The following is a 27,386-nucleotide window of genomic DNA, read 5'->3' as shown; positions in this document are numbered from 1 at the left end:
CCTATTAACATCTTGAAGAATGCATTAATCTTGGGTAATAATTTCCTTTACAGAGAGAAAACTGAGAATTTGTTAAAGAGAATTATACAAGGGCACAGTAGTTAATAAATCTGAGGGTGTGTGTGTGTGTGTGTGTGTGTGTGTGTGTGTGTGTGTGTGTGTGGTTCTTAAATTCAATTACATAGCAGGTTCTTCTGTTCCTTATTCACCCAAGTAGCTCTGAGAATGTGAGTCATACAAAGATCATTCAGGAATGTTTAACTGGAACACTCTTAGTAGAATACAGTATAGTTATGAACTGTAGGGGAGGAAGAACTTCTTCTCTACCCTTTTAGGTTCAGTGGTTGGGGGAGGAAGGGGGCATTATGAATTAAACTGACCACAGACAGATTAATAGGAGAAAAGGTATATACAGTTATTAATTTTTAATTTTACATGCATGGGGGCATCACAAAAAGAAGTGAATAGTCAAAGGAGCATTGAGATTTGAGAGCTTGTATACCATCTTATTGGGGAAAGAGACAGGCAGAGGGCACTTCTGTGAGAACAAATAACTTAGAAGTGTGGGGGAAGGGCACTTATGGAAACAAAAATGAATTTTTTGAAAGATAATGTGACCTTGGAAAATAGATAAGCTCTATGATAGTTTTTTGACATTTGTTTGGGTTTAGTGGTGACTTCTTTCCTTCTTATCTCCAAGGATAGAATTTTTGGAGAAGGGATTTATGACAACTGAATTCTTTGGGAAGGTTCTGCTTTTAGGAAAATAAGAGATTTCAGCAACTCAAATGCCTTCAGCTCAAAATAATTCTTTTGTCAAAGTGGCATATTTTGGGGTGGCATATCCCTGCGTATCCCCAGAGCCCATAGTACATGAATAACAAATTGATACAGTATTAAAAATAAATTTATTAATATTAATCAATAACTATTTGTTGATGGTTCGATTAACTTTGGAACAGTATGATAGACATTGCTAAAGAGACCTTTAGAGTTTAGTGCTAAAAAACTGTTATTTTAACTGCACTATAGTCTCTTCTCTCCTGAGGAAAAAAATGCATTAAATTGATATAGTCAGTTGTAAATCACATTCTGTATCCTTGACCTGGGTTTAAAGTACTCTGTTTTGCACGTGGAGAGCAGGTGCTTCTGTCCTTTGTAGATGTATATGTGCATGCTATTTGCCTTTACATTTATTGCTGAAGTTGGTGCCAAAAGAATGTTGATCAATTCTAGTCTGTGCTTGGAGTTTACTCCTGTAAATTAAACTTGACAAAATAGGGGTTGTTTGAAAACCGACTGTGTGAATTTTCAAAACCTCTTTTATCTGGCAATATGGAAGAGAAAATTGAATGCTGTGTGGCCATCAGTACAGCATATTAACTACAGAATATGTTTGTGAAGGGTGGCTTTGTTTGTAACTACTTTGAGTCTGTAGATTTAGGATCTTATCGAATAGCTGATTTTGTAAAAATCCAGAGGAGATCAAATGGTCCAATAAATTTTCTGGGATTTTTTTTTTTTTTTTTTAATATTCTGCATTGGGGTCATCCTTGCTTTGGATTAACTAGGCATATAAAACCTCAGTGGGAGCTGTACAGAATTACAGTATACTATTACAGAAAAAGCTTCATTATTTCTTGACTCACTGTGTGCTCTTGGTAAAACCCACCAGATATAGAAAGATGGTATACAGGCCCTCTGATCTGGTTTGTTAAGAGTTTATATTTGACTGTATGCAAAATGGCCATCAGTATAATTGAAGAAAAGAGACAGATGTAAGGTCATATAGTTTTAATCAATTGCTAAATCTGCCTGGAGGACAAGAAATACATCTGCCAACATATTACTTTGAATAGAAAAACTTAATAAGTGTTTTTAATAATGGTGAAAAAGTTGTAATGTAATAAAAATACATTTCAAGAAAATAATGTGTGTGAATGAGTGCTTGGTCTTACAAAAGGGAAAGTTTCCACCAATTCTTTAGATGGATTACATAGGCTGCTTTCATCTATGTCAGAAAACACATGGCCAGTTGGGGCAGAAGTGTTTCTATAGCTTTCCACTCTCAAGCAAATATGCCTATATCTAGTCCAGATTGCCTCCTGCCCAATTAAAAATAAACATAAGCAGTAAGCACAGAGGTATTTGCAATATGACTGAGCTGTAAATACTGTACAGATTAAAAAAAAAATTATGCTAAGTGCAGCTTCCTTAGTGTGAATTTCACCTGTGTCCGTCTCCCAACTTTTCTCATTCATGTAGCTACAAAGCCCTTTCATCTCATTGGCTTATCTTCCTGCAATTTTCCTTCTACTGCTTTCTTCCAGAATCAACTCCCTGACTGAAAGGAAGCCTACTGTCTGGAGTCAGCTTCTCCTCTTGCTGGCCGTAGGACTTAGAAATAACTGAAGACTTGCTTCGTGGATCAAGATGGAGACTGTTTATATGGATAAAGGCTAAAGGTACGTGAAGATGTTTTAAGGCTAACTTAATTATATGTATATATAGACCTGATAATGACATTAAGATTGCTTACAGACAAGGAGATGTATATTAAAAATGCCTGAATCAAGATTCTTCTTGGTCTCTCTTTGAAATTATATGTTTTTCCATGGATGAAACAAGTTCTGATCAAGGATTTCTACGTCTGATCAAGGTTACCAGTGACAGTTTCCAACTAGAAATGTGAATGCTTGGTTCATAATTAATTTTAATAAAGATTAAGGAATTAGAAGATATCAGAGCAGCATGATGCAAAACAGAGTTTCTCAGTGAGCTCTCCTCATTCCACCTACATCAATATAACCTAAGATTCTTGGAATGAAGCTCAGAAATTTGCTTTTTATGAAACATCAGCTACTTTGTCCACTAACGTCTGTGACTAACCTGTATAAAGAGCCTAATATGGGCTTTAGAAAAACATAGACCTGAATTAAATTCTGGTTTAGCCATCTACCACTTGTAGAATCTTGGGACTCATGTAACTTAACTGAGTCTTTAATTTATTACTTGTAAAATAGGAATACTTCCAAAATTTCAGGATTGATTGAGAGAATAAAATGAGATATCATATGTGAAATGGCCAAACAACTTCTTAAAATATTTTGTGTACTCAGAGGTAATTTAAAATAAAACTCACTTGTATACAGTATATCACTTTCAGCATACTGGAATGGGCCATAGAACTGGGCTCTTATGGTTATATGTGTTTGCCAAATTTTCAAAATTAAGATATTTTTGCTCCAATCAGTTAAGTCCACTTCTCTGTCTGCTATAACTTCTACGGTGTTGCTTGGGTCTATAGGCATGTTTAAGATTCAATTAAGGGATGTTGAATTGAGAATACTTTTAGTTTGGGTTGAGTGAGATACAGTTATGCGGTGTGCAGCTGTCTAAGAGTAGCCTTGGCTTCCAGGAATATACCTACCTTCCACTGTGAGGACTCCTTCCAATCAAGACGCAGAAGTATAGGGCTTGGAGTCATTATGCAATCTGATAATATTCAACAGTAGCAGACACAACTGGAACTGTGTGGGAAGTAGAGATGAAATAAGATCTGAAATGTATGGAACCATAAGCTACTATGTAGACATTTTTTCTTATTATCGAATGCATAAAATTGTAAGCAAAGGATTAGGTTCTTAAAGATGCCAACTAAGAGCCTAAGTTCTGTCAGGAATATATAATTTTAATGCACATGTAATTTTAAATACACAATGCATTATTTTTATTTTTGATAGGAAATCATACACAGTAGAATTTATCACAATTCATGAGTTTGTGAGCCAAAATCTATAATATTATTGTAAGCACAAAGTAAGTCTGTATGGGGATTTGATGCATCCCAACTAATGATGATAATAATAATAATAAATTCAATCAGGTACCCTAGAGGAAAGGTTGAACTACATTTATAGCCTCCTCAGAAAAAAGATATTGTAAAATGATTGTCCCATCCAAAAGCAACCAAAGATTTACAGAAAAAAAAAAAAAAAAAAAAAAGTAGACACAACTGGAACTGTGTGGGAAGTAGAGATGAAATAAGATCTGAAATGTATGGAACCATAAGCTACTATGTAGACATTTTTTCTTATTATCGAATGCATAAAATTGTAAGCAAAGGATTAGGTTCTTAAAGATGCCAACTAAGAGCCTAAGTTCTGTCAGGAATATATAATTTTAATGCATTAATGTAATTTTAATGCATTTAATGTAATTTTAAATACACAATGCATTATTTTTATTTTTGATAGGAAATCATACACAGTAGAATTTATCACAATTCATGAGTTTGTGAGCCAAAATCTATAATATTATTGTAAGCACAAAGTAAGTCTGTATGGGGATTTGATGCATCCCAACTAATGATGATAATAATAATAATAAATTCAATCAAGTACCCTAGAGGAAAGGTTGAACTACATTTATAGCCTCCTCAGAAAAAAGATATTGTAAAATGATTGTCCCATCCAAAAGCAACCAAAGATTTACAGGAAAAAAAAAAAAAAAAAAAAAGTAGAAAAATGAATCTCGGAAGTATGTTAGAGACAAATAATTATTTTCTGGATTTTATGCTTGCAATAAATCATAGTTTTTGTATATTTGTTTTTTATTATATTTCTTTATCCACTCAAAATAACCCTCACATTTATATTTACTTTTTATTTATATTTTTTGTTCTTTAATAAGATCCCATACTTATTTAAGCTTCAAGTCTCAGAAAATCTGGATCTACTTCTACGAGTATACAACATACATGGTGGTAGAAACTATTTGTTGTTAATAAACATCATATATAAAATTAAAAAAAAAACTAGTTCAGAATAATGACTTACATTGTCCAACATTAACATGTAACTAAGCTATAAAAGGACCTGACGAGAATTAAAACATCTCTGTATTTTATTTCAGTTAAAAAATTAATAGAGAGTGGCCAGTTTAAGATAGAATTGGGTGGTAACTGACCTGTCTTTGAAGTTAATAACAACAGGGTCAAAGCAAAGATGACAAAGTAATCACTCACTTAGGATTAACTAGTTATAGGTCAGTGAGTTCACACAAGTGGATACAAATGATAAACTACAACATGGGGAGATGGGGAATAGGAATAAAATAAAAGGGGGACTCAGTTGAGAAGACAGTGTTATCTCCCATTTTAACATTTCCAAATATTACCAAGATTATATCCACAATGAAAACCAGAATTTTCAGAATAAGCCTCACTAAGTTTGTTTTGTTTTTGCCATTGATTTCTTTTTCTCAAGTATCTTTCCCATTGTTCTAAGCTGTTAAACAAAAGTTAGAAATATTTGTTGCATAAGTGGACTTAGAGGTCATTAGATCTTGTGGGAAAAATGCAAGTTCTTAAAAACTAATGAAGTTAGAAGCCAAGGAAATGTTATTGAAAGCTGGCATCAAAGAGCAAAATTGTCTTGGAGATATAACTCAGATCATTGTGGAACCATTAGATACAATTACCTTAGACTCATTGTGACTCTTCTGAGGAGTGATTTTTGAGGAAGACACTGAATTGTGAAGCAATTGGAGTGGGTAACAAAGTGTAATGAGTAGTGAAAGTATGAGCTGCTAGATACCTACTATTAAGAAGTGAATTCTAAAACAACAATACAAATTATGTCACCTTGTTAAAAGCGAATGTGTAAGTGGAGTTAAAACCATTTATTCCTCATTTACGGTTTTCATTCATTTCTAAAGGCCAGATATTTGCATAAATAAAGCTCTTAGCACTTAACATTACTTTGACTCTGATCATTACTTTGACTCTGATCATTACCTGAACTGAATTTTAAGTCTGTCTTATTAATATTTGAGGCTTTTTAAAAAGATACACTTCAATTTTACTTAATTGCAGTAAAACTTTTTCTCAATATTTAGCGGTGGTTATAGTTTTCTGCCATTTGTAAGAAGTTGTAATAGCTTTCTAGTAGAAATAAACAGGAGAAAGTTTGAAACTAAATGTACTACTTTTTTCAAAAGCTCAGAATTGGGTAGCAAAGCTTTGAAGTTTCTAGGTATACAAACTTCATGTACAAAAGAGACTTTAGCACCCTAGGGTAGGAAAATTAATTGCACCTTATAAAGTTTTTCTAGGCCTAAATTGTGGGAGTAAAAATAACACACTGGGGAAATCTAAATATATTCAGATGAGTATGTTAACGGACAACAGGCATTTCAGTTATAAATAATTAGATTTCTAATTGCATTAAAATTCTGGTGATTATTATAGTAAAAAATAATAAAAATAATTATGATGCCACCCATCACTAGGACTGGACCTTTATCACTGCTGTTTAGTCACATTAAAGCTGTATTTTATTTATACATTTAGTTAGGATTTACAGAAAACCCATAATATGCAAAATGCTGTCCTTATAAACTATGATGAAGATGTGAAATATAATTTACAGTCACTACTCCAAGGAGTTTTCAGTATAAGAAGACATGAGGCAATCAATTTAAGTTTTACATGACACAGTGAGGAAATAACACAGAGTTAGAAAGAGATGTGAGATGGAAAAGAATAGTCAAAATTAGGTTTCAGGGAAAACATCTAAAATTGGAAAATTGACTTCTACTTTACATAAAGGAAATTTCCTTTGTAGAGTCAGGGCTTCAACAAAAAACCTTAATAAATAAGGAAATTAAAAAGAATTTCTGAGCACTCTTCAATCTCCAGTATTCGCACAAACACTTTCCCAGTGTCAGCCCAACCTCTGGTCTTTCTCATCTGGGAAATTCTTTGTTTTGTGCTTTTCTTTGACTAAGAAAATAGGAATGTCTTCAGAAACCTTGAGCTTTTTGTTGTTAGCTTCTTTGGGAGATGGTAGTAAATGCTTTGATTTAAATAATGTCCTCAACAACCTCATAGACTCTCTCCAGTTACAGTGCCACTCTTAGAGCTCTAAGGTTTCTGGTTCTCCTGAGGCTCAGTGAGAATTATCTAGTACCACAGTACCTATGAATTATATGCTAAGCGTACATAGTCTTTTTCTCTTAGCCCTTCAGAGAAATAAAAGCAATGCTAGGAATTTTATACTTTGTTCCTATCTCAAGATCGATTAATAATTTTCTCAACATAATACCTAAATGTGTGACATTTGATAAAAATAATTAACAAAAATACTTTATATTTGTATGTCTATTACATATTCTATTACCTATTTCATGTACATATATTTATAAAAATGTAATCATACCATACATGGTTTTATAAACTACTTTTGTACTCAATGACATCTTTATGAAATATCTGCTTCATTATTTTTAAGAGCATCTTATATACCATTATTTAAATAAGGCAATATTATAATAACCGTTCTGCTTTTTAAGAACATGTATTTTATTCAACCAGCATTCACTATGTGCTGGCTTTATTCTGTGCACTTTATAAGTATTATAAATATTAATTATCATCACAACTACATGATGTAGGGCCTCTAATTTTTGGTTTTAACAAATAAATTTTCAATTATTTCCCCTAGACTTGTATCTTTGTACAATCTTCAGGAAAGATTCTTGGGTGTGGAATTTCTAGATTAAATAGTGATTTTAACATTGATAGTTACTGCCGAACCGCCCTATGAAAATCTTGTATCAATTAATTCTGTGATAAGAAGTGTATGAAAGTGTACATTTTCCGGCTCTTGCCAACATGTACATCCTTTCTCTTTGAGTTCACTTAAGAATCAGCCAGTGTTAGTCAGGTCCTCCTGAACAGCCAGTTAGCTCTGTGAGTGACTCTTAACATAGAGGAGAAGTTAAATTATCAACAACATGATAACAGTGTTGGAGGTTGCTCCACACAAATAGATGGTCTGGATCATTACCACACTTAGAATGTGTAACCCTCATTTTTAAGAGCCCCTTCTTAGTGCAAGGACAAATTTCCATCATGTTGAGAAGAATTTAGAGTACAAGTCATCAGCTTATCTACTAAGCATTAATTGTCTTACTGATATTCTGTATCTTGATTTGTGCCTCAATTCTAGGAATTGGTATCCTGATTTGTCCTTTTATCTGTGGATAGTCTAAGAGTTCTAGCATTAATTAACTGTCCTTCTGAGGCAAGGACTGTGCCCTGTACATGTTAGTCTTCCCAGAACCTTCTTCAGAAACCCAGACCCCTGATATGAGCACTACTAACTCCTACCTGATAACTAGTGTTCAAGCTTCTCAAACTACCTGTGGTCAATCTCTCATTGCCACGTCCTGTCATCCTGCCAGCTACCTACCTAAACTTTTGACTCAAAAGGTCTATCTGCTTGTACAGGTGTCTGTCGCCTGCTGTGGTGCCTTCCTGTCTTCCCATCTTGCAGCTTTTTGGTTTACCTGTCTGGAACCCACCCATGGCTTGCAGCTAGTTCTGTCACAGAGCACCTGCCCATCTTGTGTGGATTTCCTCTATCTGGTGCCTAGCTAGGGCTGATTTGACTCATTTTGTTGCTGACAAGCAAAAGCTATTTAAAATGTCATTACAAAACCAAGTGCTAAATTGTATTCGATGGGCTTTAAGTTTAGTGCTGTAATTGGAGGATCTAACCTATGGCAGAGTGAAACATCTGGAATAGCATCTGTAGGTAAAGGGTGAACAGCTGGCGTGAAATCGTACCCCAAACCCAGAGACATTTGAAAAAATGAACCTAGATTTAGCTTCTTCTAATACTGTTTCCCAGACAAGTGAGTAGGGATAATGGAGAACATCATCAGCAGTTTTTAGTGAAACCCTTGATTGATGAGTTACACTGGGAACATGTTACTTGGTGCACATTCTTATGTGGCATATAGAAGGTGAATAAACACAGATGGAGAGGATGTGCACTCTGTGTTGAAGGGGGGCTCACTTGTCTAAAACTCATGTCTTACAACTAAGCATGTCCTCTGCAGTGGAAGAGCTTGGAAGGAAGCTACACTAAGATGTGAGATCTCCCATTCAGCTGCTCTTTGGCTGAATGTTATTTCCTGCTTTGTATTCTTTAAAGCTAAATGAACAGATGCACACCCAGTAAGATGGGAACTTCCTGGGTACTGTAACCTTTTTGTCAATTTCAAACATATGACTAATTGATAACTCATTGGTCATGTTGTCTGGCACATCAAATCAGGAAGTTTTCTTTTTTGTTTTTGTCTTTTATTGTGATAAAATTTACCATTTTAATTGTTTTTAAGCATACAATTCAGTAGCATTAAGTATATTCACATTATTGTGAAATCATAAACATCACCTGTTTTCAGAGCTATTCATCATCCCAAACTGAAACTCTATGTCCATAAACTACAATTCTTCATTTTCCCCTCCCCCCAGCTCCTAGTGCTATTCTATTCTACTTTCTGCCTCTATAAATTTGACTACCTAGGTACCTCATATAAGTGGAAGCATACAATTATGTCCTTTTGTGTCAGGCACATTTCACTTAGCATCATGTTTTCAAGATTCATCCATGTTGTAACATGTATTGGTACTTCATTCCTTTTTATGGCTGAATAATATTCCACCATATGGTTAAGTACATTTTGTTTATCCATTCATCTATTAATGAACATTTGGGTTGTTTCCACATTTTGGCTCTTGTGAATAATGCTGTTATAAAAATTGCTTACAAATATCTGGTCAAGTCCCTGTTTCAAATTCTTTTGTGTATATACCCAGAAGTAGAATTGCTGGATCATAGGGTAATACCTGCTGTAATATTTTGAGAAATTGCCATACTGTTTTCCACAGCAGCTGCACCATTTTACATTCCCACTAGCAATGCACAGGATTCAAATTTCTACATCTCCTCATTGTTATTTTCTCTCTTTATCTATCCATCTCATTCTCTCCTTTCTTTCTTTTATAGTAGCCATCCTAATGGGTCTGAAGTGATACCTCATTGTGGTTATTTGCATATCCCTAATGACTAGTAATGTTGTCTTCTTCGGAGAAATGTCTATTCATGTTCTTTGCCAATTTTTTCAACTGGGTGGTTTACTTGTTTTTCTGTTGTTATTTTTGCTAAATTGTAGAAGTTATTTGCATATTCTGGCTGTTAACCTTTTTCGGATATGCGATTTGCAAATATTTTCTCTCATTCTAAGGGTTGCCTTTTCTCCCTCTTGATAGTGTTCTTTGATGCAGAAAAGTTTTTAATTTTGATAAAGTCCAATTTTTCTAATTTTGTTGTTGTTGTTGCCTGTGCTTTTTGTGTCATATCTAAGAAATCATTGCCAAATCCAATGTCATGAAGCCTCCTATGTTTTTCTTCTAAGTGATTTAGCACTTATGTTTACATCTTTGATCCACTGATTTAATTTTGGTATATGACATAAGGTAATGATCCAATGTCAGACTTTTGCATGTGGATATCCATGTTACCCAACACTATTTGTGGAAAAGACTACACTTTCTGCATTGAACAGTCTTGGCATCCTGTCAAAGATCATCTGACCATGTATGCAAGGATTTATTTCTGGGCTCTCTATTCTATTCCATTGGTCTGTGTGTCTGTTTTTTGCCTTTATGTCAATACCACATTGTTTTGATTATCATAGCATTATAGTAACTTTTGAAACCAGGAAATATAAATCCTCAAACTTTGTTCTTTTCCAAGATTATTTTGTCTATTCAGGGTCTCTTGAAATTCCATAAGAATTTTAGCTTGGATTTTTATATTTCTTCAAAAAATGCCATTGCAATTCAATTAAATTTGAATTGATACAAACTTCAATTACATTCAAAAACTCTAGTCTTACACAGCTCTGCCCTTCTCCACATTATGGTATTGATGTCATAATACTGGCTCTTTGCTAGGGAAGTCCTCTACAGATTAACTGGGCATGCTGTGAGCCTATGGATCAGCTCAAGGTGAAAGCCTAGGGTATTCTCAGGACGTTTGTGAGCATGCACACATGTTTCCCATGGTTCTATAAACTTAGTTCAACCAACTTCTGATGATTTTGATGGCTCTATTGCAAAAGGAAGGCTTGGAGTTTTCCAATCTGTCATTTTGCTGACATTAACTCCAAGAAATTATTTTTAAATAAAGAACTCCTTTGGAAAAAAATTAGTCTTAATGATGGAGCCAGCGTATAAGTATACAGTATAAGCATAGGTTTAAAGTATCAAATTAATAACTATGATGAGCTGTCATAGGGAACATGGGTCTAGATCTATAATGCTTGGGTTCAAACTATGGATCCCCAATCATCATCTTTTTGTTCTTGGAAACTTGCTTAACTTTTTTCATGTCTCAGTAAGTTTCTTCATCTGAAAAATTGAGATAATGATAATATATACTAGAGGACTAAAAGTGTTAATACAAGCTTTTACAGTAATGCTAGTCATTTACTTAGCTATCAATGAAAGGTTAAATATTGTTACTATATATAAAGTCTGTGCATATCAATGTTATAAAGAATATTTCTTTGTGTAATTGATCAACAGAGTTTTTGTCCTTAATTTTATTTTATTTTTTAAAATTTATTTTTACCAAGTATAGTTGATTTACAATATTGAGTTAGTTTCTGCTGTACAGCAAAGTGATTCAGTTATACACATATATATATATATTCTTTTCATACAGTAGGACCTTGTTGTTTATCCATTCTATATATAACAGTTTGCATCTGCTAATCTCAAACTTCCAATCCATCCCTCCCCCCACCACTTGGCAACCACAGTCTTGAACAGTTTTTTAAATACTTGTAAAATTCAAGTATTACAGTGACATCTGTGTGTCATATACTAATGAATCATGTACGTGTTGCTTGAATATTTAGATGTTAATTTTTCAATATTTTATTACTGTATAATCTCAAAAAATAAAATGTATAATTAATTCATAATGAAAACATACCTTAAAATGTTCAATTATGCCTTATATTTGTCTGTTCTTTACAACCAGCACTCTGATATACTGACAACAGAAATAATAATAATGTCTACTGTTAATTGATGCTATTTATATACCACGTGTCATCCTATCACTTGGTTTACAAGCATTTTACTTGCAGATACGTGTGAGGCATGTACAGTTAACATCTTCCCTTTATATTTGAATGACCTATAATTAACAAATAATTTTATCAGACTCATATCTCCATCAGTGAAAGATTATTTTATAGCCATATGAGTTGGCGAAGCTAACAACCTATAGAGAGAATACTGTACAACTCATTCTGTGAAAATCAGATTAATGACTGAGAGGATGTTTATTTTACCATTTTCTTCCTTCATAGTTTTGTCTCATTTATTTAACCTATAAATCAGAGTATAACTCAATACCTAAAGTATCATTACAAATGAGAGTTTGTCAGACATGTGAACAATATACAGAAGATTCACTGCATCTTATCATTATAATTTTTACTATGTATATGCCTGTAGTGTTCTTAAAAGAAGAAAAGTCATTCTTTTTATATGTATAAAACATTGCTTATCAAATTGTAAGGGTTTTGTAAGATTTATTCCTTAGCAAAATATACTGTCATTTTTTTTTTTTAATGGCAATGAACACATCTGCCTCCCACTTTATAAAATTGGCAGATAGGTACAAACTGACAGGGAGTTACCTTATCTTCATTGTTCCAGTGATGTAGACCTCACAGGCAATATTTTGGATGCCAATGACAAATCTAAGGATAGGAATAGAAATAGTGGTGATGATAATGATTTCCTGAAGGGTGAGAAAACCACCTGGGAAAAGTCTACTTCAGTCTTTCATTATAAAATTCAATTTTGCAGAAATACAGCCTTAGAGTTGAAAGCAAGTTCTATGTCCTTCACTTTACCTTTAGTGTAAAAAAGCAAGTGAGCAAAACCCCAGCTAACATTAGGGGACTTTATTTCTTTATTTTTTGAAAGCAAGTGCCTGTTTATTCTTAGGATAAATGCTCATTTACTCCTGTACTGTGCCTAATATCTCTAACACAGTATAAGTATTGCACTTTATAGTGGAAAATTAAGTGAGATTTAAATAATCATCAAGTGAAATTTAAATCATCAAGTGAAATTTAAATCATTTGAATATGCTGTGTTGAAGATGGCAGAAAAATGTGTATTACAGAAGAAGATCTACATCAACTGTTTGAAGATGTTAGAGATGGTTTTTACTTTGTAAAATATTTAGACTATTTGAAGGGTTAAACTTAAATTCCCTTCAAAATTCACATATCTAGAAAGAATTACTTTCTCAGTACTAGTATCTTTGCAAGAATTAGCAAACATTTTCTGTAAAGGGCCAGAGAAAAAATATTTTAGGATTTGCTGGCCATCTGGTCTCTGTTGCAACTATTCAACTCTGTTGTTTTAGCATGAAAACAGCCATAGAAAATAAATGAATGAGTTGTGTTCCAATATAACCAGTTTACAACTGGTGGAGTACTAGGTTTGTTCCTTAGGTTGCAGTTTGCCAAACCTGTTTTATAAAATAATTATTGAATCTTTGGTGTATCTGGGTGATTGGAACATGTTTGAATTCAATGGCAGTGAGAAATGTCTGGGAAATTTTCATTAAGGTGAAAACCTTGAAGGAGTGGTGGGCATTTCAGTGGTGCAGTTTATTATTTCTTCCACTGTATTTTATTTATTGTAATACCAGCTATCTGGAAGGACCTCTAAAATATCCATTATATAGCTTATCCTAATTCTAGAATAATTTTGCTTAAATTGCAATCAGACATTAATTTCGGAGCTCTCACTTTGCTACTGGTTCCCTAGTTCATCACAGAGCCTTCAGGGGACCTAATAGAAAATGGTGTGATTTTCCTATGAGTAATGTCACAGTGAGAATGATAAATTCATTACTGTCATTGGAAGATAAAGATTGGTGGAGAGCTGTGTTTACAGCTCTCTAAATTTGATTAAAAACCAATGCGCTCATATCTAATAAACATACCCTTTCAATTCCTCTGTGTAATTTAGAGATAGCAGCATGAAAATACCCATCAATGTGCTGTTGCACAATCTGGGGGGATGTAAAGACCTCAAGATGTATTCCAAGTCTTTCTTGACTAATGTCTCCAACATGACTTGTTAATCTCTGCAATGATCAAGTCGCTATTAAAGATAAAACTGTGATAACCTTTTCAAAAATTAGAAGAGCATGACTACAAGTGAAGTGACAGTGGCTTCCTGGAGAGGCATCCTTATAGGTGAAGCATCGCCCTATCCAGGCAGGAGTAATGTATGCATTATTTATACAGTGTGTTGGTGGTCTGCATGAAAGATGAAATCCCTGTCTGGGAAGTGCCTTTCTCAGCAGGAGTATTTTAGTTAAAGTGCACAGCAGAACCTGATGCATTTCCATAAGCTGAGTAGAAGTGGAGAAAATTGGTGTAATATAATTTATTCTTCTCTCTGGGCTTGAGTCTATGTAAAAACAAGACTAATGAATAATATAGGTGAAAATAAATGGGATGTTCTTGTATGCCATTTTTTGAAGATTACTATAGAGGAGTAACAAACAAGCACTTAAATGATTAGTTTCTTTCTCTGCACCTTCTTCTAGACTTACCTTACTTAGTGCATATTATTCTGCTCCAAAAAAAAGAAGCTTCTTTTTTCTCAAACCCGACTACTTCTGCTTTCTACCTTGTTGTAAACTTTCTTGGAGGCAATAAATCTCCATCCTTAATACCTGATTGAATGGGTGAAAGGCAAGGAGAAAAGAACAAATTAATTAGTTAAAATACATTAGCATTAAAAAAATTTTGCTACAGTGCTTCAGGTAGCATCTCAGGACCTCATAATCCTAAATTAATCTGTTTGATATTGTGTAGCCGTACTAAAATTCTCACATTTCTCTGAACCCAATTAATTTTTTTTCATAATTGCGTGCCCTTGATAATTGCGTGCCCTTGTGTGCACTGTTCTCAGTGCCTAGAATAAATTTTACCCTTTCCCACGTGACAACTCAGGATCTTCTCAGTGCAGCTGTATGTGGTTCATAGTGTACACCTGTGCATGGGTATATGATGAATCTGGCAGCATACTCTGAATCATACTTAAAGAATTAGTTCATTGTTACTTCCTCTCTGAAGCCTTCTGTAGCTTCAAGTTTGGTGAATGCCTTTCCTGTCTTTCCACAGCTGTTTGTATATATCTCATTCTACTTTTAAATTCAGCATTTCAAATTATAATTAATGATTTTTATGTCTATCTCATTACAGTGGAAACAGGAAATTATATAAACCTAATCAAATCATCATTAAGTCTACCTAGATGGAAAATGTAACTGAAGGAAAAGACAGAGGCCTTAGTTAGCAGTTCTTAATAAAGTGTCTTGAGGGAGACAGTCTGCAGTAAATTAAAGATAGCACAGACTTTATTATTTTTCTCATTTAGAGTAGTTGGACTCCTCCATTGAATTTGGCTGGTTTTATGACTTGATTCACCAAAAGAATGCAGTGCAAGTGACTTTCTGGGACTCTTGATGCCATGTCTTCAAGAAGACATGAAGCTTCTGCCTGGGCCTCTTGAAATGTTTACTTCCCAAGTTGTTCCCTTTGGAATACTTACACTTAGAATTTAGTGACCATGTTGTGAGGAAGCCCAAGCAGTTCCTGGAGTGACCCTACATGGTGAAGAATCAAAGCCTCCAGCTGATAGTCTGACTATCAATCAACAGCAGTACCATTTTGCCCTCTATGGGGGGAGAAGTCTTGGAAGTAGATCAAATAGCCTCAGTCAAGTTGCCCTGGCTACTGCCACAAAGAACACTGATAAGCACTGCCCAGCTTGTGGACAACTGAGAAAAAGACATAATCATTGTTCTAAGCTTCTAATTTTGGAATATTTTGTAATGCAGCAATAGATAACGAGAACAGTAATGACACAGATGTTTGAAAAAACAAGCCTGCCCCTAGTCATAAATATTCTTGCATATATGAGGAAAAAGTAAATACTTATATGATCCTTGTCTCAAACATATTTAATTGATTTTTCTTTGAATGGACCTTACTCTTCGAACATACAAAAAGTGAAGCAATTAGAAATATATTTATATATATATATATTTATTTATTTATATATACATATACATACATATACTACATCATAAAATGGTGAAAATTAGAGGGTCCCTGAGATCATCTACAACTTAATGGAAAAAGAAAAATGAAGTTCACATAATTAGGTAATTTACTCTAGGTCACAAAAATAGTGACAGAAATGATCAAGATTTGACCTTGATTCTAGGTCTGAGCTGTTGAAACTTAAATACAAGTAGAAAAAAAAAGAAGGAAAAGATATATAGCATGTGGTCAGAGTTCTAGTTTCCCAAAACTCTCGAGTAGACATAATACATCAGTTAAAGGACTTTTAAGCTTAGAAGTTCTCCTCTATCAGCATCAGCCTATTATTATATCAAGACTGTGTTCAGTGACAGATGGTTGGGTCACTCAGTTACTAGGGGGTTATAAATATTTCAAGACTGATTATATATGGGCCTTCAAATTAGAGGATAAAAATATTTTTGTAACATAGCTTCCCTTCCATTAAGTACCTCCTCTTATACACCCATAAGCAAATGTATTCATCTAGGATATCTAGGACTATTTATCTTTCAGAGGAGTCTCACAAAATGAAAACAAAACCACCATCACTCGCTATAATAGGTGATATTTTCAAGTGTGTTTCTAGAATAAGATGCTCATTTGTTGGCACGTCGCAGGTGCCTACAAGTATTCTAGCCCAATTTTATAGAACCTTGAAAATCAGTTGAGAAAATTGAGTGCAGTGAGGATGTGAGAATTGATGGCAAAAGACTGGAGATTAGAATCCCTTTCCCCATCGTGTGAGCTACAACATACTGAGGTAACCTGTCAGTGCGTGGCTGTGTGTGTATGTGTGAGGGGGTATGGAATACAGAGAGGCTACTTCTGGTTCATGGTTAAATTTGTAGACTAAGAATCATACCAAACACATGTGTTTAGAGCTACCTCTAATCTTAATTTGAAAAGCTTATTTTCTATTTTTATTGTACAATCCCAGAGTTCCACTTCTTGTTTTTGTACCTTACTTAAGTTCCCACCTCCTTCCTGGGACATCTACTCTCAGAAAATTCACATCCTTGGTAGTGCTTTCTTCTACCTCAAAGTGCTGACCTCTCTTTAGTCTGAAACCACAATTAAGCTGTTATCAAAGACAGAACCATCATCTTAAATAAAAGTCTGCTTTCAGTCTTGGAATAAACATTCTTGAGGGATGAAAAAGCCTTGCTTGAAGTGGGAGAAAAGAAAAACAGAAAGACAAATACTTCAAACTACTTTTATTATAAATTACCCTTATAGTCTTGGATGTAAGTTAAGGAAAGTGATGAGCTCAAGAATGTCTGCCGTATATCTGTGATGCATGTCTGTTTGAATGGCTGAACCTCTCCTAAGATGAAGAGTAGTGGCTATAAGCGAGATTTGGCACAAAAGATCAGTTTCATTTTGTATATGTTCAATTTGAGATGATAACTACCTAAAGGGAGATGCCAAGTTGGCAGTTGGACGATTGTGTCTGGAGCTCTGAAGAGAAATCTGGACTACAGAAAAGCATATAGGAGGGTTGTATAATGGTGATGGCGATGCCAATGAAAGTTGTGGGAGTAGATGAGATTATGCGGAGAGGTGGTGTACAGTGAAGACTGATTTAAAGGCTTTATAAAGGAGGGTGACATGATAAAAAATGATTGACAGTAAGAGTGCAGAGAGTTAGAAGAAAAATGCAAAGAGTGTGATATCAGAGAAGCTAAGGATAGTGTTTCAAGGAGAAAATGGTCACCAGCATCAATTATTCCTTACAAATCAAGTAAGATGAGAGCTTCAATCCCATTTCAGCCATTCTACTTTCCTGTCATACAAATTTTTAGATTCTTAAACATGCCATGGTCTCCCTCACCTCTGGGCTTTCACACCTGCTGCTCAGTCTGCTTGGAGTACACTTCCTGTCCTTATTGTTGGGTTACTCATTAGTCAGCCTTTAAGGTTTTGACTTAAAAGTTACGTTCTCCGGAAAACCTTTCTGATCTCCCACAAGGTAGGTCAGGAATTTAACCTGTGAGCTCACATTACACCTTGTGCTTTATTATTATTACTTTTTTTTTTTTCTTAACTGTTATTCCTTCCCATTGAACAGCAGTCTCCATGATGGTTGGAATCATGATTGTGTTGTGTATTGTATAACCCCAGGAGAGTAATGGGGCATACAGTAAATATTTATTCAATATATGCTGAATTAATAAATGAATGAAAGAAAAGATTTTTTATTCAAAAATTTTCCATCCTGGCTTTTTTTTTTAGGCTTTCCTGATTCCTTTCTGAATGCTTCTCCTTTTCTTTTGAGGCACCTATAATCCTGCCCTTATATGTTGTTCTCAGGGTTCCGTTCTTGCCCATCTTCTCTTGTTAATCTATTACTGTGCACACATTCATGCTTTATTTTCTGTATTGTGATCAGTATCATATATTGATCTTTGACCCCAACCCCTCCAATGATCCTACCTATATGTCCACTTTTTAATTAAATACTTCTAGTTCAATATTAAACTGGCCCCTAGGTTCAGTATAGCCAGTTACATAAGAATAAACTCTCTCTAATCCATTCCTCTACCAGTATCCTGAGACACTGGCATCAACATTCTCCTGGTCATCTAAGGAAAGTATCTGGGATTCACCATAGACTACTGTGACTCTTTGCCCACCATTATCTGATCAGCCACTAATTTTCTTAGTATTTTGGAAATCTTTATTCTGTTTCTCATTTTTTTAGATCAAATGCTTATTGTTTTTCAAGTAGTTTTCTGAAGAGCCTACTTAATTTCTTTATCCACAAACTCATTGCCCTTTCATTTATTCTATATATTGTTATCTTTTTAACTGGACTGTTTCAAGCTCACCTGCTTCAAACTCTTTGGTGAGATCCCTTTTCATAAATCTCCCAAATAAGGCAGAAGAGGCCCTTCCTGACATGATTCCTGCCTCCTTCTTGACATTCATATCTTATTACACCCTATATCATCACAAAATTGTAGTTCCCTGAACATGCATGCTTTCTTTATACCATCATGACCATGAACATCTATTTTCTCTCCATGGGAGAGTCCTTGCTATGACTCTTGTCAAATCTTAAACAAACAAACAAACAAAAAGTTACTTAAAACAATCAACTATCAATCTTTTTGTGAAACATGCCATTCCCACGCCCAGACATTAATCCATTTCTGAGATATTCTTCTACTATAAGCATGTTTGTTGCTACATGTTATCATCAAATTCTAATAGTTTCTTTGCCTTTGTCTTTTACTTACTATATTGTAATTTTTTTTAGTTCAAGATACTAGAACTAACTTTCTCTTTTCAAGGACTGGTACAGTGTACATGCTACGTAAAATTTTATGAGATGAAATGAAAGAGCTTCTTGAAACAGAATTGTTATTAATGTAAAACCCAGTTCTCATCCTGTTAGAATTCAGTTTTTTCTGCAATTAGTCTTGTCGCTAAAGCAACCAAGCTACTGTAATACCGCATTCAAAATTAATCAGTGTTAAATTTAGATTAAGTAATGTCATTATTTCTAATAAGATATTGGCATATAACTGGGAAGTATTTGTGTTTATGGTGGTAGTGTTACTAGTTGAATTGATTATCTTGTTAGGGAAATATTTGAGGCATCATGTTTTTGCTAAAGTAAGTCAAAATTTAGTAGCCTAGAACTTTTATTACATGTAAAATGTTGAAAAATAAGAGGGTGATACTAAAACTATCAACTAGAAAATTACTTTAGTACAGCAGCATATCATTTTTTCATGAATATAAAGTCAAGTGTGAAAAAATTTTTATAAATTCCTATGGCAGTGGAGAATAGAATTAAAATTCAAGTAAAATTAAATTCTAGAAGATTAATGTTGCCTGTTATATTTGATGACAATAAACATAATACAATTTTGTTAACTTACTGCTTTAAAATGCAAGTTGATAACCAACTGTGGTACCATTTTAGCACAGGTAACTTGTTTGAGTGTCCCAACAGGTAACCTGAAGTGCAGTAATGGAGAGGCACTTAACTCTAATTTTTTTTATAGTATCTTAAATAAAATTAAAATTTCTTTATGGACCGTAGTATATTCAGTGGCAACATGAAGAATGTTGTCACTTCTTTACCTACACACCTATCTACCTATCTTTCTTTTTATCTTTAATTAAATATCATTTTCTACTGGGGGTATTAAGAATATATAGGTGAGTCCGCAATTACACTATAAGATCTCTTATATGTAGGAGATACTTTTGAAGATATATTTAGTTCATAAATATTGCTCATTAAGTGGGGGGAGGGCACTAAATTTAGTGAAGAGCTGTCCCTTATCTACTTGTTGAAATCAGATAACTTTACCTTCCATTAACTTCACGATTGTGAAACTCTGGTGTGTTGGTAAGTTAACACTTTAGTCGATCTTCAGCGTATTGGTTCCCAAAACACTGTCCCCAGATCTATATCAGCATCACCTTGGAACTTGTCATAAATGCAAATTCATGGCCCATCTCCAGAACTACTGAATCCATAATTCTGGAGTGGGGCCCAGCAATTGATATTTTAATAAGCCTTCTCATTGATTCTGAGGTACACTATAATTGGAAAAACTCTGCCTTAAAGTACATAGGTTCATGGAATTTTGGAGTCCAAAGGAAACTTAGTAACTCACTCTCTCATTTTCTAGATGATGCCAATAATGATTAAATGACTTGCTCAGGGCAGCTCCATAGCTAACTGGATTGTTAAACTCCTGGTTCTGTGCAAACTTATCCAAGCATAGAAGGATCCTTAAAACTGGACACACAAACACTCACATGTGCATGCATAAAGCAGATCTAGTATTTACTTTTTAAAGGAGTTTCTAAAATTTTTATCGGCCTCTCAAATGAATTAGACTGATACTTTATAAGCAGTCGTCAATGTCATTTCCTGTTTTAAGAGGTAGACTTAATAAGGCTTAATATTCCATCAATGGATATGCCATATACCTACAAAGAGCTTGGTCAGTATGAATCAAATTTATTAAATAATTTATATGTGGGAAACATTTAAGGAAGAGATAGCAAAAAATCTTTTCTGACATAAATCATTCCCCAAAGATATTTTAAAATAAAAAATTTACATTGCAACCCATATATAATTGATTAAACTTACCTATTTAAAGCAGAAACATTAAAAATTTGATTCTTTTTAAAGGCTTGACTGCAATTGCAATAGGTATTTTAATGTTTATATATAATAACCTTTTTCGTAGTGCAGTCAAATATAAAAGTACTTTCCTAATTTGTGTATTTGCATGAACAGACATGCTCTTCTTCATAAATTAAATTGTTCACAGTGTGAAAGCTTTGTTTCTCTAAAGAAAAGATAGAAGAAATGAATGGAGATAGATCCCCTATAAAGTGTTGCAATTGTGCCAAAAGGAAATTGCATTTTCCCAAGAAGTTCTTGATGATGGAGAAAAAACAAGACACCAGGTAAATATATCAAAGCCCCATTTCAATGAGCCCATCTGAACAAAACTGCATGCCCTAGATTCATTACTTTGGAAGATAAGTCAAATCCACAGGATTTCCCAAGGAGTTCAAATTTGATTTTCAGTCTTATTCTGATTATTAATATGTTTGGTCAACAAGGTAGTTAAAATATCTGCTTGAAAAAGAGTCATAAATATATATGCTATACTTAATTAGGCCTATCACCACCTCCTTACCCCCGCTACCCCAATCCCAGTAAACAAATCAAGATGAACAAAATATATTGTGTTTTTACTTAACTTGCCCATTTTATATCAAGTCACGTGCAGGCAGATAGTCACATAGAATAAGTCTGATAGTTCCATAGAATTATCAGAACTGCTGGAACTCCCAGTAGTAAAATAATAATACAACTTCCCTGGGGCCTAAGGTAAGGTGTTTTCAAAGATTAGGTTACCAGCATAAATCTGACTGTGAGAATGTTTTTCCTTGAGCACGGTTAGGACCTGTCACAATATCCTAGGATCCAATGGCCTCCCTTTAGTAAACCAAGATAGGAAAACTGTCTAAAAGTTTCCAGGAAATTGGAACCACTGTTTTCTACATCTAGCAATGCACAGGACTATAGGTATAATAATGATTTTAGTTCAAGTATGCAAGTTGAAAGTCAGTCATGTCCCACTTGTAGATCAAATCTTTATGATAATAATATACTGGTCTGATCTTGGATTAGAATTTGTTATTTTTGAGATTTATGGGACATATTATAGTCTCTCATGCAGTGTAGACAAACCCAACTTTGAGATAGATCTATCTCAAAGATAGTCTGTCTAGTACCTGAGAGCTGCAGATGTTTGAGCAATAAAATAGCATTTGTTAACTATTTACAGCTGAACTCTTGGAATTTATATCATGTATTAGATAGGAAACATGTGGAAAAAAAATCCAGAGATAGCTCTCTCTTCAGAAAGCATGTAGTAATTTAAACTTTCTGCCTGTATATGGTCCTGTAAAATTTATACAGGAAGAAGTTAAATGTATAAAATGATTTATAGGTGGATTAAGAAAGCTTGCAAGTTTGGGATTTCATACATCTTCATGAAAACAGTTATAAATCTCTGTAACCTAAATTGCTTATCCTAGCTCTACAGAAGCAGCATAAACAAAGCAAGCAATTATCTGTAATAAACTTTTTCTTTAATATTGTGGCAATCCCATTTTCTTAACACACTTGTCATAATACATCTTGTGCTCACCTAGAGTCAAAAACTGCGTCCTAGTGGCTCCTGCTTTTTGCAGTTGGGCAGACGCTGTAGCTACTGTGGGTAAGTCAACATGGTAGTAACATTGAGAGCAAATTATTAAGAGGAATGAAATTTTAGCTCTACCTTTTGAGAACTAACACATTTTTTATAAGCCAAACATTAAAGTTTTTACTGCCTATATGGACAGTTTCAAAATAATATGTTCTGTTTATAGTTTTCAGAATATTTATAAAATAAGTTCCAAGTTCTATAAAGTACTACATGCAATTTGAGATATTTAATGAATTGAACAATATCATAAACATGAACCGCTGATGTAAGTGTTCAATCTGTGTCACTAAGAATTAATAATAATCCATAATTTAAAATTTGCAATTTAAATACATTAAATCATTAAAATGACACTAACTTTAATGCTGAAGTTTCATTGACCATCATGCAACAGAAGTTGGAAAGTGGAGGGCTAAGCTAACCACAAACATTTATTTCAAGGAATGCTTTAGTGATTTTTAAGAAAATTTAAGGACGTGTGCAGGGTATCTCTTCCAAACTCTTTGTCTCTGTTCTTTACAATTCTGTATTATCATTTTTTAAATGTTAGTACTTTATGCAGATTTACTTAGAGTTGTACTGATTTCCTGGGAGGAAGTAGGAAGCAGATGAGATATAGATCTTGGAAAACAGCTTGAAAATGAATAGAATGAGGTAGAATTGTATTCCCGTTGAGATACTTGTTTCATTTCTTTAAGTTTAAAAAATAAACTAGTCCTCTTTTTTTTTTCCTTTTACTACAGGCTTCCCTTTAAATCTGAGTCAAGGAGTACTTCTCTCTTGCATAAAATTACAAACTCACTTGCTTACAAGGACCAGGCAGGTAAAACACTTGAGTGTCAAGGGCCAGACCAGACACTGGTCTGATCCAGTCAGAGAAAGCAGCAAACAAGAGAGTAAAAGAGTTGCCCACATGAGCAAGCTGATTTTCATGACCAGCTGGATAATGCCATTTGGTAATGGAGAGCCAGATTTTCCAGGATTCCAGAGAATTTAAAAATCCAAATTTAAGTAGTATCTTATGGTTATTACATGCTGGCTTAATTAAATTAAAAAAGTATGCTGGCCTAAGAAAAAATTATCTACCTCTATTTTTCAGTCTCTAAGCTAGTCTCAATTTCTTCAGGGAATAAAAGTGGAATATTTATGGCATTGTACATTATCATGATATTCTAATGGCATTTTTTTTAGATCACTATTCATTAGTGCATTTACACTCATATTGGCCCTGAATCTGAATGTTCTTTAACAACAATAAGCACTTACTGTGCATGTGACATAATTCTTGGTGTTGTAGATGAGAAAAGAGAAAGAGAAGACTTAGTGTCTGACATTCAGGTAGGGAACTTTAAAACATAAATGTAAGCCATGAATCAGTTCCTGTGTTTTATGATTATAAATTATACGTGAAATGTACCAGTATGTGCAATGACTTTGAGATGTCTTTTTTCTTATTTCTTTATTGATATATTATCAAAACACAAAATATTCTGTAATCACACAATAATATTTACTATATACCTGCTTTATGTGCTAGCAGCAGTATATCTATATTGAATAAAACATTTCTGCTTCCATAATTCACAGAATAATATAGAAGAAAAGTACAGAATTTGGGGTAAATGATTTCTGTTACTGTCTCAGATTGGTGTGTGACCTTGAGCCAATCTGTTCGTTTCAGAGCTTAGTTATCTAAGCTATTAGGTGAAGATCAGGATCATTCTTTCCTAATATGAGACAGTAGAGATGAATATTTTTTGTCAAATGTACAAAACTATGAAAATGCTGATTACTATCTCTAATCAATCTTCTAACAAAAACTGTAGAGAAAACAAAAAATGAAATGGATGCGGCCATAGGCTTTAAAAAGATCTCAGTCTCATTGGAGAAGCACCCCAAATATTTCTGTTCATTTTTTGATTTTTAAGTATAATTAACTCTGTTCATTTTTTGATTTTTAAGTATAATTATTTCTGTTCATTTTTTGATTTTTAAGTATAATTAACTCTATAATCTGTCATACATCATTATTTGGGGCAACTTTCTTTTCTCAATCTATCCATAATTCTTAGAGTGACTTTCTCAATATTGATTAAATAGTTTTGTGGGGCCTTCACATTTTCTAAGCTATTTTCTAAATGTATTTACTGTAAGTGACCATTTTTCACATTGAAGAGAAAAAAAAACAATTGACTCGAATATAGTAATCGTCAGGCCTTTCTCTAATATCTTTTTGTGACGAAGTTAAGTGCTTATTTTACTGCTTTTATAGGACCATTTTTTTCCACTTTGTGCAGTGTATGTGTTCAGATATATGAAACCTGTTTTTAAAAGTGACATTGTACATAGGGCTACGGCTCATTCAGATTCAGCAAGATGTCAACTCAAAATCATAACAATTTATACATCATTGGAGATGGTGTTACTGATTGCATATGGAGTTTAATAGGCCTTCACTCTTAGTCCTGAAATCACAGACATTCATCTTCTCATGTTTACAACAACAACTACAACAACAAAAATTAAATAAAGGTGTTTAGAAGCATTTTTCATTCACCCAAAAGTACAACAGAATAGAAATGGTGCGTGACAAACTTTAGGTCAACAAGAATTAAAATTGATATGTGATAAATCATTGCAGAATGGAACCTTCAACAGAAAACAGTGAAGAATTTACTATCAGCTCTTGTCTTTGTATATGTAATTAGAGGAGGAACCGATACAAGGAGTGGATCTGGTAATTGTCAAAGTCAGTAGCTACATGACGTGAGAATATCTGGAGATGATGGATTGTGATTGCCTTTTCACTTGTAATTCAGATATGTTGACATCAGTTAGAGAGCAACAAGAAACATTTTGAAAATATATTCTTCAGGCTAGAATTTCCTAGGTGAATCAAATCAATATTAGCAAATTGTTCAACCAAGATGCCTCTCTACTAGGTGAATGGAAATTACTAGGTGAAATCATATGGTAAATTTTAGCTACTCCCATCTGAAGAAAGCAGCGTGGCGTGATTGAAAGGGAATAGCCTTTAAAATCACACTTTCCTGGTTTGGGTTCCCAAAGCTGACCTTTACCAGCTATAAAACCGTGGATAAATAATCTCTCTGATCCTAAGTTCCTCAGTTCTAAAAGGGGAGAAATACATACATCAATAGGCTGTTTAGGATTAACAAATTAAATTTGAAAAAAATACTGTCATTTTGATTGTAGTACAGGCTATAGGGCAGTTATTATTATTATCATTTCCAATAGAGGTCATAATTAGAACTAGTTCCAGTATGCTCTGCATCCCAATTTATCACAATTACCAGAAGAAGCTCAGCCTTTTCCGATCACACTTTATCTTCATGGCTCTGTCTGTATGTCCCCTAAATTGACTCAGACTACCACGAATGAGACCCTGGCAGTAGATGTTCCACTGTGCCCTATGGAACCCATGGCCTGTCACTGGCAATATTTCCTGTATCCTCAGTATAATTGAAGTCTGACTTCACACTGCCAGCTTTCAGGTCCCACAACTCCACCTTCCCCTTTTGCACCACATCTGACAAGATGATGGAAAAGCCCAGGTGCTCCATCCCTTGGCACCGGCATGGAAGTTCAAGCCATGCAAAGCCCAGGGCAGGCATGGGAGTTGTTACCTAACAGCAACCTTTTCCCACAGCATATACTAATGCCACCACCACTCTCTTCACTTAAGCTGTTAAGGATCTTGGGTGCCTGTTCACCTCTCTCCAGAAAGTCCCATTGTACGAGCAGTAAACTTTTTCATAAACTCTTGGTGCATGTATGGCATAGTCTGGGCATCCAAACAAATTTTAGATGTATGTGTTGGAAGAGGAGTTGCACCCATTCTCCAGGAGGCGTCCACACAATACTCAATTTCTTCCTTATCATTTGTTTATGTTTTTGCTCTAATTGAAACCTGGCAACTTCAAGAATCCTGATCCCATTCATCCCTCTCAACTGGTGGCTATTCTTTGCCTCACACATGCCACTGGAGGTGGAGTTTTGTCTTGGATAATTTTCATTTCCTCTTCTAGACCATTGTTTCTTAGCCTCCCTAAAACAAACAAACGAACAACAAAAATACACCTCCAGATCCTGTGGACCAAAGACTTATGACTTCACTATAACTTTGCTGTCATTTTTAAGGCACATTCCAAAGATAATTTATCTTGAATAGGTCCCCACCTCCTCCACTATCTTCAGACTCAAGCCACCTACATTTGACTTGGACTTTTGCAATAGCTCTCTAAGAATTGTACTGTGGTGGTCTGAATAATGGCTCCGTGGATATTCATGTCCTAATTCCTGGAACATGTGAATGTTACCTCATATACCAAAAGGGACTTTACAGCTGTTATTTAATTAAGGGTCTTGAGATGGAGAGAGTATCTTGGATTATGCAAGTGGAACCTAAATGGAATCTCAAGGGTCCTTATAGGCAAGAAGCAAGAAGGTCAAAGAAGGAAGTAGGAGACAATCAAAGCAACATTTTGGATAGATGGGAGGAAAGGGGGTCACAAGCTAAGGAGTGCAAGTGACCACAAGAAGATAGAAAAGGCA

Source organism: Leucopleurus acutus (assembly GCF_964270905.1).
Source record: "Leucopleurus acutus genome assembly, chromosome: 6".
Lineage (NCBI taxonomy): Eukaryota > Metazoa > Chordata > Mammalia > Artiodactyla > Delphinidae > Leucopleurus > Leucopleurus acutus.
This window is presented reverse-complemented; position numbering follows the sequence as displayed.